This window comes from Aphelocoma coerulescens, chromosome 4 (genome assembly GCF_041296385.1).
Source record: "Aphelocoma coerulescens isolate FSJ_1873_10779 chromosome 4, UR_Acoe_1.0, whole genome shotgun sequence".
Taxonomy (NCBI): Eukaryota; Metazoa; Chordata; class Aves; order Passeriformes; family Corvidae; genus Aphelocoma; species Aphelocoma coerulescens.
The window spans coordinates 39,215,953-39,233,833 of NC_091017.1; the positions used below are offsets into that span (position 1 = coordinate 39,215,953).

General features: G+C 38.9%; 1 protein-coding gene across 2 annotated transcripts in view; it reads right to left on the bottom strand.

Moving 5' to 3' along the window:
* MARCHF1 (membrane associated ring-CH-type finger 1) overlaps window positions 1–17,881 on the bottom strand; it is a 297,172-nt gene that overhangs the window by 233,097 nt on the left and 46,194 nt on the right. For both annotated transcript variants that reach the window (XM_069013622.1, XM_069013621.1), the window contains exon 4: window positions 7,488–7,616. The gene's annotated coding sequence lies outside the window, so the exon portion shown is untranslated. The remainder of the gene's footprint in view (window positions 1–7,487; window positions 7,617–17,881) is intronic.

Genomic DNA, 17,881 nt, shown 5'->3' on the forward strand with positions numbered 1-17,881 from the left:
GTTTTTCAACATGAAGCACAAAGACCTTGCTCATTTTTTCCTATTTTTTTTTTTTAAACAAACATTGAAAACAACCAGAGTGGCTTGGGCATTGCTTTAATCAGTTTAAACTTAAAGACAGGAACTCTAATTAAAATCGGGAACTCTAGCTGTAAGAAACAGCTAATTAGCTCCCAACTTTTTAATGAAGTACCATAGCGGAGTACATATTAGCTGTTCAGTATTAAAAAGGAAATGCTCTGCAAGATAAGCTCATTCTCTCAGGTAGTACATCAGTTTGTCTATTTACTTCAATCCATGCACTGTCAGAGGGCTTTAAGAAAACACACAACAATAACTATCAGATTTACACATCTCCATACACACTAAGATAAATGAACTTTGTAGCATTTCGAACTGAGAAAGAGAAGTACAAGGCAGTTCATTACTTGTCTGCTAGGCAATGAAGACAATTTACATCACATTAAAGTATAAGGTTGTGCTTCCTTCTTTTCAATTCGTTCCTGGCCACAACTTGCAAATACAAGAAAGAAGAAGACGGGGAAGAAGTAAGAGAAGGCATTTGACGCTTGTGCTCTCAAGAAGCCTGGACAAAATGTATGGGATAGAGGAAAAGTGAGAACTGCCAGATTAAGAGGAACCTCGTCCAGATAGAGTCAGCAAGATATGCTGACAGCAGTGGGAACCTGAACAACTTCGTTCACATTTCCACAGCTTTTAGTGTCTCGTTTTGTGATAGCTGGTACTTCTATCCACCTTCCCACACACAGAGCATCAACTAAAAAAGAAATTACTTGAAACATGATTACAAACAAAGGCCACGCTCGCCGGCGTTCCCACGCCAGGGTTTTCTAACCTGGGTTCCCTCTTGTCGCGACATCCCGCACTTATTCGGAAATCCCTGACCATTAAAGCGGCATTTACGGTGGTGCTAAGCGAAGGAGGGCGTGAAGTCGCCCCGGAGGGACGAGGGTAGCCGGGGCCGCTGCCGTCCAAGCGCCAGCCCGACGGAGCCGACGGGAACCTTCGCCCCGTGCCCGCACCCGGCACCGGCCGAGGGGACGGCGGCAGCAGCACCAGCCCGCGCGGGTGCCCTGATGCGCTTCTCCCCCCGAAAAACCCCAAAACAACACAAACAATACCAACAAACCAACCACGCAACCGAACAACCAAACCCCATCCGTACTCCTCCCCAACCAAAAAAAAAAAAAAAAAAAAAAGGCAGAACCGGTACCCGCCGGGACCCCGCAGGTGCCGAGCCGGGCCGAGCCGCCCCGCAGGTGCCGAGCCGCCGCCGCCCCCCGCGCACTCACCAGCGGCGGTCCGGGCGCCTCACGGAGCCGGGTGCCGGGGCGGCGGGTCCGGCCGCGCCCCCCGCCCCATCCCGCGCCCGCCCGGCGCGGCCCCGCCGCCGCGCCACGCCCCCGCCACGCCCCATGACGTCACCCCGCGGCCACGCCCACCGCGCGGGCAGCGGCGCGCCCCCGGCCCCGGCCCCGCGCCGCCCGCGGGGAAAGCAGCGCGGCGTGCGGAGCGGCCGCGCCGTCAGAGCGGGCCGCGCCGCAGGATTCGCCCCCTCCCCTCCGCTCCTCTCCCCCGCTTTCTGCCTTTCCCGTGAAACAGCCTAAAAAATCGATTTGTTGCAAGTATAGGAATCGTGCGTGGAATGCCCCGGCGAGGGGAGGCAGGGGGCTTATTTGCATGTTTATTTCTCTCCGCATCAAAAACCGGAGTGGTCTCCCGGGTTCTCCCCTTCCTCTCGGAGGGTTGTGCAGAAATGGCAGCCCTCAGTCTTTAGTTCAGCACGGAGAATGGGGCGGGGGAGCGGAGGAGGCACAGGGCAACATGTATGTCCATTGCTTAAAATCCATGTTGTGCCATGATTCTTATTTCACCTTTGAAAATAAGTCTGAGTTTGAACGGCTGAGACGGCTTAACAAACTAAGGTTCTGAGGCAGCGGTCCAGAGTGGGATTGTCAAAATAAAAATGAAACATCCAGCTTAGACCAAATTTCCACAATACCTCTGCCATTTACCTATCTTGATACAGGCTTCATTACCAGAATAAACCATTCCAGGTTGATCTAAATAATGCCTCTATTTATTAAGAGACAGAAAGAACAGAAGGAGGACACACAGACTTTTTTTTTTTTTTTTTTCACTAGTTGAGCTCAATTGACATATCTAGAAATTAAAGAAAACATCAGTCTGAGCTGCAGTGGGAAAGGAGTGATAGTACAAGTCTCAGGCTTCTCCAGACAGGTCCACTGTAAAGATTGAGGACCGTCAAGCCTTTCCATAAGGGCAGGTGTGTAAACAAGCATCACCTTCATCATGATCAAAACATTAAGCAGATACCTCTGCATTATGGAGCTCACTCAAGCAGATTAAACTATTTTTTCTCTTTTTCTGGGTCATGGTGTATGACCTGAAGATCAAAACGTGAGAGGTTTTCTAAAGTTATATCTGCTTGTTATGTGTTTCTTCTCCTTTTCTGATAAATAATTAAAAGGAAATAAAGCTGCTCAAAATTCTCTCACCTTCTGGCACTAGTTTAAAAATTCCCTTAATTCTCAGCTATACACAGGTACATTCACTCATTGTTGCAGTCTTTATCTTGCCTTACTCATCTTTTTTTATTTTTTTTTCTTATTGAGATCTCACCTATTCAGGCTTCTAACAGCTATTTCTTTGCCCTGGAAATAAAATTGAAAATGGAGCTACAGCAGCCTCAATTATTGCAACTTTGCCTCACCATTTTAGCACACTTTCATGATTGCTCACCACATCAAAATACATCCCTTCCTCCCTTCCAAAGAAAGTATTTGGGTGTTGTTTCTTGATATCTGCAGAAGGCTTTTTCATAAAACTGGATCAGTAAGAACACACATGCAGGAGCGAAGACTCCCCTTCCACAAAAGTCTTCCACCCACCTGGGATCCTGTAGTCCCAGGCAGGGGCAGTAGCATGAAACCTTTGTTCATTGTTCTGCATAAGTGGACTAATCACCAGGGTCTAGTAAAGGCTACTGATCTCATGAGTCCAGTGCTATGAACAGAAAACTGAAAAGACAAAAAACACCTTAAACATACAGGGATGATTGATACTGAGTGAATAATGAGGCTGCTACCAACAAAAACCAAGGGGCAGGCTGACATTTGAATAGTAATGTTTAACTGGAAAAAAGATGTGCACTAAAGAAAATATGCATAGTAGGCAATTAATTCAGAGAAGTTAATATAAAAAGATGAGCTCAGTTTGCCATTGCAGAGCAGTTTCTTCAGAGTGAATGCCTCAGGAGAGCAGAGCATCAGTTTGTCAGTGGGAAAGGTGAGTTACAATTGCTGCTACTGTATCAGTTAACACCGGTAGAAATACTTGTTCACAGGGAGCTGTAGCTTTCTAGAGCAAAAAATAATTTTTAGATTCCTTCGCACCTTAAGCACATTAACAACTCTGTAATTACAGCTGCTGTGGTGCCATATGACTAACACAACCAAGAGCCACACACCAGAGTAGTTTATTATGACTAAACATGTCTGAGTTCTTTGCTTACCATACCTGGAATTTTTTCCTTGGACATCAATATGCAGTCTATTTGCAGCCAGTATATTTAGAATTCTAAAGAGATATTAAAGTGGAGGAAGAATTTGTGCTGAAGAAGGTCCTGAAAGCAGCTTTATGAGTTCAGAAACATAGAATTTAAATAGAAGAGTAATCTTTTCTGGTTTAATCCATTCAAAAGTCAAAAATTAATATTGTATTTACAAACTTTTCTATGTGAGCAACAAACATCTACAGCTACGTGTCACAAAAGTTCTTTGGGAAATTCTCGGTTTAAAAAAAAATATATAAAACCACATTTAATATGGAGGACACGACAAGCAAAAGAGAAGAAAGGATAAATCATGGTACGCACATTATTTAAGGGAAAATATACAATTAGAAAGCAAATTGAAGTAGGAAAAGTTACAATGAGTACCTAATTATAATTTTACAATAAAATTCGAATTTACATAACAATATGGCATTCACTTTCCCAAAGATAGTAATAAAAATTTGAGTCAGATTTTGCAGGCTTGATCCATGAAATGAAAGACAGCAACAATACTATTCTTCTATTAAAAAATAGCAAACTTCATGGTGCCAAAATAGCAAACGTCATGGTGCAAGGTGTTGCCATACGCACAGTATGTGGTACACTGCCAGTTCACACCTCAGTAAGATGTGCTGACCTAAAGTAACTCTACTTTCTTTTCAGGTATACCCAAGCCTCCCAGTATAAGCATTAATAAATATACAACTGATGAGGTGGGCAAGATGAGTTTACTTATCAGACTGCCAACAAATCTGGATGTTTTATAAATTTATATGTATATCCCCTTCTCCAGCTGTCACCAGCCACTGGTGCCCTCACAAGAGTTGCAGGAGCTTAGCTCAGTCTGGAGGAGAGAAAATGAAGGGGAAACCCTCCAGCAGAAATATGGCAACACTAACTCAAGCCAGCTACCAAGTGCATGAGAGCGAAGCAGTTACTCCACAGGCAGAGATTTAGAGTTCTCTTGATTTCCATTTTTCCTTCTTTCAGTAAGTTGAAAATAGCTATCTTGGTAACCAAGTCTACTTTCCAGGAGAATGTTTCAAAATGGGAAGGACTAAGCTAGAGCTCAGAGCTGACCACACCCTGGTAGTCAGGCTAAAATGAGGAACACAACTTTTAATCCCTTCAGGTAGAAAAAGGAATTGAAGTTCAACATCTAGATTGGACAAGCATGTTAGTCATAGAGATAACAGATAAAAAGAGAGAAAAAGTCTTCCTGACGTTTAGTGAATCTACAACAACTTCACAACATCATCATTTTCATTACTTTTGAATTTGTGCTTTTAGAAAAATAAAGTCTCATTTCCATTGTAATTACTTTTGCATTGAGGATTTTCTTCAGGATGAAATAAAATATGTGTAATTTGCTCACGTTGAAGGTCTCACTGGACTTCGGATAAAAGCTAACAGTGAAACAGTGCTAGAAATACATATCCCCAAGACCAGAAAAAAGGTGTTTGTTAAACCAAAAACCCTCAACCTAGAAGCCAGCCACTTATTCCAGCTTTACTGGATTGCTCCCCCTAGCCTGGTAAATCTTTAAAGCATGAGTTTATATGTATTCAGAAGAAGAAGGAGGTAAGAGAGAAGGCAGAAAGGTGGAGCTATTGCACATCACAAAGAATGGCCGTAGAGGTTCAACAGGGGAAAGAAAGAGGCTGCTTTCATTGTTCTTTTCACTCCTCTGAGTAAATACTCTACCAAATAGAAAACTCTACCAAATTCATGTCCTGTTTCCTGCGATACATTCAACAACAGAAAAGCATATTGCCCATTGCCTGAACTAACCATGTTAACAGGAAATGTCAAATTACCTGAATGATAATATTAAGGTGTAACTCTGGTTTCTCACTTTGACCTTGATTACTGCTCATTAATGAGCCAGTTTTACTTTGACCAATTATGCAAGTGATGTCCTTGTATATGTGACCACCATCATAGCCCTATGCCTGTGAAGGATTGATGGGTTTCCTCATGATGGTTCTTGGAACAGAGACATCCCTACACAAAGCATTTTTAATACAAATAATTATTTTATCATCTTTTTAACAAAATTTCTTTCTAAATTTTATGCCCAGTTATGCATTTTTTTCCATTTCATCCTAACACTAGCTCCTTCCTTTTCCTTCTTCTTGAAACAACATAAACCAGTGCTTACATTGGTGCATGGAATACTGATACAGTGAACTCTTAATATCATCTGGTTTTATTAACTTTGTATAGCCCAGACATTTGCTTTTCCTCATTCTACAAATGTCTACTGAGAGCCTAAGGGGCAAAATGCAAAAAACATTGGTTTGTTGTAAAGCAAATCACTTCAAACTGAGGACTAGAGGATATCTGGCTGTAAGGAAATACTTGCTGTGTATAGCAATGCAAGGTCCACTCTGAAGAGGACTGAGTCATCTCTGTTGTGCTAATACAAAATCTGTACCTTATGTAGTTCTATAGGTGAAGGTGTTACCCGTTGAAGTGTCCTTATTAGCAATTTGAAAAGCATTTCAATAAAAAGATACCATATGAATATTAATGTACTACCAAAACACAGCACACATAAATCCACATATGTAAGGATTTTTTAACAGGAAAAGTTTCTTGGTAATTTAGAATCACGAGTGTGAAACACCACGTCTCCTGCTAGCTGCCCTCCCCTTTTATCCTTGCAACACCATGCCTACAAGCATTGCACTTCAAGTTGCCTCCCATATGATTTTAACTCAGACCTACAGATCTTCATGTTCTACGCACGATGAGAAGACGTTGCACTGGTTCCCCACTAACAGGTGTGTTGAATATCTGTCACTCGCATTTAAGGAGGCATGAGACCTCCCTATCCCTCAGGCTGTTCCTGCTGCCAGTTTGTTCTCTGCTCCCGTACCAGAATTCACATTACAAGTATCACACCAAGTGTTTTCTTCTCTGAGCTTTTACTCCTGGTTTGCAAATATAATGGTGTTTTGGTAGGTTGCTCAAGATGAGCAATTCTACAAAAACACCAAATATTTCGTCAAAAAGGAATAAAAAACCTGCCTACCACCAAAAACAAGTAATAAAAAAATAAAGTAAGAGACTGGGCAAAACAATGCTATGAAGTAAGCACACTTTGGTACTTGTACTCTTTTCTGTCTTGTGAACTTTCACTCCATGATACAGTTCCTAATGTGTATTTTCTTCACAAAGAAATCCTAATTCAAACAGTGAATAAAAATGAACGGATTTTACAGAACTGAAAAAAAAAAAATTAGTTATCATGACAATCCAGGATGAATGTTCTGCTCCTGAGCAACGCTTGTGATCTAATAGAAAGAGTAAGTTAGGTATTACCAAAGCTACTAGTAAGTGTTTTCATGTCTTGATTTCTTGGTAAGGTAGATATCAAGTACACTGTACTGATTTTTTCTCGTGGGGTTATTTGTCCTCTACATTGCATTTAGCAGCTTAAGGGGAAGAGTTAAAATATGATTCAGAAAAGTGGCCAATTAGTGCAACAGGTTGAAGTGTATTGTCTATTCAGTTGTATTTTTTTTTGTAAAAGTACAGAGTTTAATTATCAAGATTTCTGAATGCATTGATGTAAAACAAAGAGTTAACAAAGTTCAGTGGTAAATGCGACAGTGGTTTAACAAGATTCAACAGCAAGCTTGATTATTTACTGCATAGAGGACAAGTTCAGACAAAATTGAGACCCTTCTGTTGAGTCATGTGGTTCAGAAAGGACCCCCTTTTGGTCGAAACTCCTTCTTAGGGAGGAGTCTAGGTGCAGGTGGAGCCACTGCTAGTCCCAGACTTGGTCAGCAGTTTATGTCTAAAGAATTACATATGCACAATCAATCCTTTATATCACTTAGCTAAGATTTCAAAGTTTAGCAAGCTATTAATCACTTACCAAGAATCTGTTGCAGCAAGGAATCCCTCAGCCTCAAGGAGTACCTTGAGAGGCATTCCTGCTCAAGGGGAGTTCCTGTTGTGCAATACACTGCTGTGAAGAAGAGCTCAGCAGGCCCTGGGCTGTCCACTGCTGATGGAGTAAGAGAGAATGGCTTACAGTCATATCTGCATTCCAGCAAGACGTCTGGGTCATCATTCCAGACAGCCCTTGGCCACCATGTTGCCAGCCATGCATGGAGAAGGGGGTTGTCTCCTCTAAGGAGGCACTGCCCCATGCCATAACTATCAAAGATGTGGCACCTTATACATTCTCCAAAGCTAAGCTGTAGACTACCACAGCAGCTCTATTGGTATCATTCTTCATATTAAATCAGAGCAAGCATTTTCAGTCACTATAAAAAGTGCATTTTAAAACCACATCTTAATCAAGAATTCATCGACAGCGGCTCTTGTGTTGAAACAATAAATTAATGCTCTACAGGACCTTCATAACTCTTTATAGGCTGTCATTATGCTGGAGCTGCTAAACACTTGCATGCCCAAATTCCATCTGCAAATGTCACATCTACCTTGTTCTCTCAGGCACTTACATTATCAGGATTAAGTCTCTATTTGGATACTCCAGTTGCCCTTTCATTCAGATGTGGAAGACCAATTCCACTGTATAACTCTGGCCACTGAACTTCATTTAATTTGGATTTACTGTCCTGTGTACAGATGGGCTACACACCTCTGGTGTAGTTCACTTGGTTGGTTTCTAATTTTCACATTTGTACTTGAGCTGAAGATGCATAAATATAATAGATAGTTTAACTACTCTGGCAGTGGGCTGTTCTTATTTAAACTGTTGAATGCTGCTACTGCATTCACAGTTTGTGATGTTTTCCTTTCTCTTGACTTGAGTACTATTAGATCTACATGAGCCAATTTGCCTCTTTTACTGCATTTCACTATGATTCAATACTTGAAATTGCTGGATTCTTATTAGATTTGTTTTCCTTAATTAAAAGGGTCTTTTTTGCAACAGAAAACCCTTCAGTCTTTCTTGTATATGTGTCTTGATGATGAGAAAACTTAAGTCAATTTTCCTTTATGCCTTTTTCTCATTTCATTTTAAGAAAGGTAATAATTGAAGCCTAATAACCTATATAACTTATTGAAGCCTAATAGCCTAATCACCCAGAATTCATAGATCTGCCTTGCTCACAACTCCAGAATTGAAAGATATGGAAGGAATCACTTTTTTTTTCATGTTACTATGACTATTTTAGGTATAATTATTAAGATACGGCATGTCCTGGGCCAGGAGCTGGACTCAATGATCTTTTGGATCCCTTCTGATTCAGGATATTCTATGAATGTGGGTCTTGGAAAATCAATTGATCAATTTTTTCTGAACTGATTATAGGTAATTGAGGTTCAATTCTTCATTGAAAAAGTATGGCATCCATCTTTACCTGTTGGTGAAAATGTAACCAAGCCTGACAACACAATACTACATGAAAAAGAACTCCCTGATGAAGTTTGCAAGATACAGAAAAGAAAGGAAAGGTCCGTCAATAACTCATTTAAATATGCTCAGATGTATATTTTCGTTTAGGTCCACCTGTATTGAGAATTGATGTGTAAAGCTCAGTTTTCTTCCCACACTTGACAAGACTCATCCACTGTTTACAATAATTTTCAGACCACAACAAAACCCATAAAAAAATCTATAATAACAATTTATCTGAAGAGTGAACCTGCCACACATTCATTGGTTTGATTGCTGTAATATCACTCACACAAGTAACCCAAGGAAACTACATATGCTCATGCTAAAGAACAAATGCCTTAATATCACCCTATAAATCAAAACAAAAGCCCCGAGTGAGTTGAGCTGGTTATTAAGACAGATGAAATGCATCCTTATTTTACACAGAAGGAACCAACAGATGAGCTATTTCACAAAGTCTAAATACAGAATCTGTGGCTTCAGATACCCACAAAGCAACATTCATATATCATGCTTTGCTTATACGGATAAGCATGTACTAACCTGCATCACCTAGTTAAAAACAGGTTAGATTTCCAAACAATTTTACTGTAACTGTCACTTCTGATGCTTTTAATGACTCCATAATTGCTATTATCATTACCTTAGAGTTTTCAGGAATAAGTTAGTAACTGTTTTCTGTCATTTAAAATAGTTAACACAGATCCCTGATCTTTGGCAGCCTTCCTTCTCCCCACAGTCCTCAAAACAAAGCTAAAGCTTGGAGGGTGTTTGTGCCCAGGAGAAACCTTTGTTCAATAAGTCCCCAAGAGATCTAGTGTCTTATTAAGATTTAGGTACATGGCTGACCAAAAAAAATTTTTTTCTCTTCCTGGTTTAAAGTCTAATTATATGCAGACACCCTGCATCTTCTGGATAATGCAAATATCACATAACAGGAATCTGGGTTTTAGCGAAGAAGCTGTGTAGGTGTTCTTTCCCACAGTCCCACCATTAGCCACTACAAATGCATATTATTTCAATACACAATGACAGTTTAATCGAAGAAGGGGTCAAAACCCTCAGAAAAATTCTGCCTAGTAATATCCAGCTTTACCGACTAATACAACTCATTAAAAATAAACAAGCAATCCAAACCCAGCTTCTTAAGTAGAACACATCAATTCTCACACCATTTTCTTGACATGTCCACATGGAAACAGATAACCTCAGTAGCTGAGAGAAAGGTTATTCAATGGCACATGGTATTCCAGCAGTGGTGAAAGTCCTTAGGGTTTGAGGGGTAAGCAAAATTTGTGGTAGAAAAGGGTGAACAGACCCATTTTGGGGGATGGCTATTGTATTTAACTCTTTCAAAGGTGTTTTTTGTCTCTGTAGATCAAATATTGGGAGACTGTCATAGTTCTGGACACAGAAAGCAATGCTCAGACAGAATGGAATAAAGATTATGCAGGCACCATCTACATTCTCCAATTTCTTGGTCTACCACACCTGAATTTATTGAAAACCACTGGAAGGATGCTGAATTTTTCAGATACTTGAATTGGTTTACATTCAAATCTTTGAAAGCTAGAGCAACTATCCTCAAATAAATATTTCAGTGCCCAATTTTGTAGCTTCTTTGATAAGACCTTTCTAATGTGATTGTGGCAATATTGTTGGTATTCTTAGAAATATCATTGTAGTTAATTCATGCAGAGAACACAAAAAGTATCCTCACTGTATACAATGTCCATTTTCCTCTTCATTCCAATCATTAGAAAATACTAAAAGATCTGTGTTATTGCTTTTGGGGAAACATTTTCTTTGACCTTTCCTTGCCTCCACAAGTCAAAAACATGTTGGAATACACGGAGATCTTTTAACTTATTTACTCACCGCAGGAAGGCTCCTTAGAGGGGAACCTGCTCCAGAATCCAGGTCCCAAAAAGTTGTTGAGATTAATGATGTGGCAGATATTGTGCACAGCAGGTTACAAAAAATGTGACGTAAGAGCAGAGCTATTACCCATCCTGCAGAACTGCAGGAAAGAGCCCTAACTCTTCCATTTTCTAGGAAATAGGGCTCAGACAGAAAAATATGGTTTCTAATGGGATCCAAATTTGGACTCAAGTTTTACAGTTTTTCTTAATACACTAAGATAATTCAAAAAGTCATTAAAAGATACATTTTATAAAGTAACAGCAGAGTCAACTCAAAAGATGCAGATGCATAATTTGTGCTTCTTGGAACCAGAACCTTTCTTTTCTCCAGTTGATTCAAAGGGAGTTAGAATTCATGTGTATCAATTAAAAGATGCACCACTGCATCCAAACTTTTCCATTAGTATTTTCTTTTTGGGTTTTGGTTTTGTTTTTTTTTTTTGGTTTAATATGATAGTATTAATATTAATTATTTTTTATTTTATTTAATATTTAATTATTTTTTAAATTTAATTATTAATTAATGTTTAATATGACAGTGTGGATCCAGTTCATCCATCATGGTTCTGTGTTGCTCTCTACAGGGTCAAAACTTTTAAAAACTGCATAAAGTGTTCACTGTCGTTGCTTTTCTGTGTTCACAATTTCACTGTGATGTTTACATACTCTTGGGCATGCAAAACTAAGCCTATGCCCAACAGAAGTTTAAATTAGAAGACATGCCAAGCCATCACCTATGTGTGTAGGGAGAATTATGAATTTTCTTTCCTTCAAATATATTCCTGATGAACAGAAATGTAGTTGCTCTCTGACAGTAAGTTATCTCCATGTAATACACACCATTCTTACCAAAAAAATCTAAGTATATTATTTGATTGAGAAATGTTATTTAATTATATTTAATATAATGTTCAATTAATATATTTAATCTAATTTAAGTATATTTAATTTTATTTTTGCCTTAAGCATACACTACAAAGTGAAGCTCCATCTTGAAGAATTAAAAATTAGGTAGCGAAAATATATGGAGAAAACAATTGATATCCCAATAAAATTATGACAAAAGGTATAAAGAGCTAATGACAGAAGGATTAATAAGGCAAATTTTTCTCTAGGAAAGGGCTGTGTAGAAACAACCCTGAAAGAGTTAGTCATGGCATGAATTATTAAAGCATTTTTCTTTCTCTGGACTAGTATACCTTTATAAGCTTGTTTTGTATTACAAAGCACATGCTGTTTTGAATGTTTTGTAGCCAGTTTTCTTCCTATCCACATGCTTCATACATATTGAGAAACACACACTAATTAGTTAATTGCTTGTTGATTTTGTCAGAGTGCAATAGTACTAGTTTGCATGGCAACTGATATGCACAGATACTGATTTTCAGAAACTGTCTCATGTTCTCAGAAGTATTTCCTTTGTTTTGATATGGGGGAAATCAGTTGTCTAACAGACCCCATAATTAATGTAACAAGCATTTTATAAGGAGTAGGAGGCTTCTACAGTCATTAAAAAAAAAAAAAACACCCTATGTTGAACTATGTGGGAACTTTTCTGATAAACTGTATTCTTATGTTAATGCATTTTCTCAAATCTCTATTTACCTTGAGGAACATTTAATACCACCATCCTTTTGCAGAAAACCCTCAACCAAATCCAAACAATGCAGACAGATAAAAAAGTAAACAAGAATTATGCATGCAGTACAGTATATTTTCAGTCAATCTCATGTGCTTTCTATCAAGATGCAAAAGTGAAACTGTTCTCCATGTGTCCAGTAAAGGCTGATAAGAATGCATTTCCGTGCTTAACAGCCTGTAATATATAATAGCCCAAGAAGATGAGAGCTTCTCATTCAGATAATGAGCAGAGGGAGAACTTCAGTTTCACGGGCAAAGATTAAACATGTGCCTTTTTTTTGCTGTACATTTGCATGCTCCAAATAAGTTCCTGAGGAGAGAGTTCAGATCTGTCATTGAAAATCACTTCATGAGGAACTCCACTATGGCTTAAATCCCAACAGGAGTAGGATGGTTGTTGTGCAGCCTGGGCAGAACATAGCTTTTTCAAAAGAAATTCCTGCATCTCCTGTCAGCAGATGGAGTTTTATTGTTGATTTTAAGCTGGCCTATAATGAAACGGAGTCTTGGATGAAAAACTTGAAGCCAAAACTCAACAGATCTACAATTAAAGTATAACAACAGAGATTTAGAAATTAAACAAATGCTGACATGAGTAATCTGATTACCAAGCTACTATAAACCACACAAGCCTGATGCCAGTATCAAGCACACATTTTATTCAAGTGTCTGATACATAAAACTGCTCTAGAAGCATAAGTCACAGTCTGGGATTTCATTGTCCCCCAGCAAGAGCCTAGAGAATTGCTGTACTTCATAGCTAGGAAGTGTCTCAACCTGAAGTGTTGACTGTGTTGAAAAGCAAGTTTGAATTGCTGTATCTGGGGGCAGGGCTTGAACCTCAGGCCCTCCTTTCTACTTAAAAAAATTCCCTGCTCAAAGCATTTGTGTTGAAAAGGAAGACCTGTATCAACACTCAAATAAGAGGGTCACTTACTATCACGATCTTTGCTGGAGGTAAGACAAACTGTTTTAAGTGGGGTGATATTCTTGTTAGCCTATGATCTTAAAAGTAGAAAAAAAGGCAAGCATTTATAGAATCAGAGTTTATGTGGCATGAGAAGGAGAGAAGAGTTTTGATTTACAGTTCTAGACTTCATTCCATATATTTGTCTTTGTTCTTTATGCTGAACTTTGCTTCAAGCACACTTATGCTGTTCTATTCTGTGAGTTACATAGTAAGGAAAAAAAATTAATGTCAGAAGTGCCAGTTAACTTCACCTTTCATTTGAAAAATATATAGCTGGTCTCTTAGCATACAAGCAATATACAGCACTTCATATCCAGCCCTCACTTCATATGCTGCCTTACAAGTCTAATAGAAACTCTCTCTTGCCCCCTTATGGAATACAATATCAAAATAAATGACTCGTCATTAATATACATCTAAAATCAAGAGGTGTTTTTTCACTTATAATACTCTATAAGTTTTAAAAATTCAGGTGTGAGAGTACAGCTGCCACAAAACCTCTGAGCACAGTTTTATACTCAGCTAGGGACCAGCACCACGTTCTTGTTAGGAAGAACTTATAACTCTTAGCAAAGCTCTTATTAAACTGATTCTATTTTGGCCCAGGAATTTTTCTTGAGTTTGCTCTTCCTACTGTCTCCCCACCTTCTGCTGTGGTGGAGGGAGTGAACATCTGCGTGGGTGCCCAGCTGCTGGCTGGGATCCACTCACAACAGTTTTTTTGCAGCTGAAAGTGGCCATTTATATGTCAAAAATTTTGGGTTAATTCCAAAGTCTGTTCAGAAAGAAAGTAAGAAAAAATCAAATTGCTATGTTTTCTTTGTGTATTGATTATGAATAAGGGATATAATAGCGTGGAGAAAAAAACTCTTATCTCCCTCCAACCACTTTATATTTAAATAAAACTATTTTAAGACATATGAGTTACCGCCATCCCCTTAAATTACTAATTGCTAAGATAAATTAGTTCTTTCATGAATAAAGTGATAAAGTGATAAGTTTTCCCTGTTTATTGCCATCTATTTCCAGTATCAGTTTGAACTCTAGCTTCAAAGCAAATAAATGATTTTCATTAGAACATCTTCCCTTTAATGTATTATAAATTCAATTAATCATATTGAAGATTTTCTATATTTCATCACAAAAAAGCTTTTCCCCTTTTGTGTAAAACCGGTGAATGGAAAACAGTTATTTTTTAAAAATATAAGAACAGGTTCAAACCTGATTCAAACCCAAGCTGAACATTTTTTTTATTTTGAAAAGTTAATGTTAGCTATCTTTTTTTCTCCACCAGTTATTTCTCCACCTTCCAACTAAATTGTTATTTACTTACAATGTTATTATCCATTTGCACCACCTACATTTTATCAGAAAGAGCACTGAGATACCATAATATAAAAACACAAACACTAATATTAAAAAGAAACACCAGATGTTTAACAAACCCTTCATTACAAAATATCAAGGGTATTTTCAGGCTGTGGACTGTCTGAGATGATTGAATCTGTTTTCTGAATCTCAAACTCATTTAATTTCTGGTTACACTACCCATATTTGTCAACCAGATTCCTTCACTTACAAGAACGAATTCTTTTGGATCCTGTCCTATCCAAATACTGAATTGTCCCTTTTTTTCTTTTTTCTTTTTTTTTTAAACAAAGACTGTTTTTTTGACTAGTTGTGCAGATTAAATAGTCCTTAGACTAGGCTTAAGCAGTTTTCCTAATGCTTTGCATTTCATATTTCTTATCAAAATCTCTGAATAACTGAAGCCATAAGCCTTGAAGAAAAGAGGTTTAGGTGATGGGAAATGCCAGCAGTCCCACTGTGCAGGGTGAGCCAAAGCAGTTCATGTAGCCCAGTAGCTCCTCTGTTACAATAGACACCCTAAGGTTTACCCAGGGGAGCTGTTGCATTAAGGCTGTTGAATTAGGAGAAAATAAACCCCCTAGCATTTCAGCTGTACTCAGACATGAGAAGGGCTGCATGTGGCTTGGCTTAATTTCTGATTATGGCTAATTTGACATTATTGGCCTGGTTGAGCTCAGTAAGAACTTGCACAAGTTTCTTGCACAAGATTCACAAATAGTGCAGTGTTGTGGCTTAACCCCAGCAGGCAAACAAGCACCACACAACCACTTGCTCACTCCCCCACCAGTTGGATGGGAGAGAGACCTGGAAAGTAGAAAAACCCATGGGTTGAGATAAAGATAATTTAATAGGTAAAGCAACAAAAGTTAGGCACGCAAGCAAAACAAAACGAGCAATTCGTTCTCACCTTCCTATTGTGTAACGATTACTGGGGAGGACAAGCACCATCATTCTGAACAACTCCCTCTTCTTCCTTCTTTTCCTGTCTTTATATCCTGAGCATGAGGCCATATGGCATGGAATATCCCTTTGGTCAGATGGGGTCAGCTGTCCCAGATTTGTCCTCTCCCATCATCTTGTGCACCCCAAGTCCCTGCTGGTGGACGGTACAAGAAGCAGAAAGGGCCTTAGACCTATGCAAACCCTTCTCAGCAAAACCAAAACCATCTGTATACTATCAACAGGATTTCCAGCACAAAACCAGAGCACAGCCCCTAACCAGCTACTGTGAAAAAAATTAACTCTACCCCAGCCAAAACCTGCACATGTATTTTACCAATCTGACATTGGTCTGGATAAATTCAGTAAGATCTTACTCCACATTCCTAAAAAGGATGGTTTATTGAAGGAACAGGAAAGCAGATTCAGGATTGCCAGTGATAAAAGCACTAACTAAAGTGTTAGAGTGTTAGTATGTATTGCAATGGGAGGTATGGTAACAGACATCTTTTAGTGCTATATATGTATAAATGAATATTCCCAGGTCTACTCTAACGCCACTGGATATGCAAAGCTCACCTAAAGGCATTCCTTCAGTGGAGGAGGACAGACAATGTCCATCTACTGATCCTGAGAAAGCAGACATGTTTCCTCATCTCACTTTTTGCCCTGCAATCCCCCTTTTTTTCATACTATAAATTTTTTTGGCCCTTGCCAGCTGGATGGAGCAATCACATTTTATAGGTGGTGTTTGATGACTTTGGTCAAACATGTTCAACATGTCTCATGTTATTCCTCATTTGCATTGTAAGGGGTATGAAAGTCAATATGCAGACAGGGCTTAATAAGGGTCTTGGTTACTTTCAGTCTGAATTTATAGTCAATATAAAGGTAAAATAAACACTTTAGTCCTCCTCCACCCACTGAGGCAGCAGTAAAGGCTGCCTCACCAGAGCCTTTGTGCACATCCCTATCTCCTTAAAGGACCAGATTTGCAGCAAGTCTTGTTTTTCAGGGTGAAGGAAGAGTGAGGCCAATGGCTGGTACAGAACCATGGGTGCTCCTTTGTGCCTCACTGAGCCAACATTGGGCTGCAAGGCCTCCGCTTCCCTCTAGACATCATTCCATTGTCCAGCCTTGCTTGAGCCAGGTGCAAGATCACTGAGGGGTCCAGCTCATGGCTTTCTCAACCAGCCTGATCAATTCACCACCAACTTAAGGCAGCTCTGTAGCAAATCTGAAAATTTACCACAGGAGCTTCAGAGAACAGTTGTACTTAATCTGCCTGAGAGACACCTTATGTGCTGCACACGTTTCTCACTTTGCCAAATGCTATCTAAATCTGCCTGAATAAACCAGAATTATCACAGGCGGTAGATATGAAAGGCAGGGCTGCAAATCTAAATCAAGAAATCACCTTGGATTCCAAAAGGCCATGTAATGTATTGATTGAAAGGACCACAGGGTTATACAAATAAGTGAATGCACAGCATGAAATTTCTATCTTGCAAACATTTAGGTCAATCATTTATTAAATATTCATATTATGCTATTTCTCTCCAAGTGAAGAAACCCAAGGGAAAAATCTGATAATATTCTACTCTAACTGGACACTTTTCTATATTTTTTGAGTGGAACACAGATCATCTATTAAATGGGCTCAAAAATTATTGATGCTGAAAAGTAACACCATGTCATAAAAAACATCTTTTAGAAAGGAACAGACTTGTAATTCTATGTGACTAACATTCTTCCTTAAAATATCTACACTTTTGTTTGTTTGAAGCTTTTGTTGTCACATTATTTCTTGTAAATATAAACAATAAAACCTATAGAAACAAACTACTTGTTGCTTTCAGTGTGTAACACAAAGAGATGACACCACAGGGAGCAATTCAAGTTAGTGTATTTCTGAATCAAAATGTGCATTACTTAAGCCCACATTTAGAATAACATAATCCTCCCTCTTGCAACTCTAAAATGAAAACAGTTAAAAGCATGAAAATTGACAAAGACTTTATTGGTTCAATTACAGAGGCAGCAACTGTCTTTTC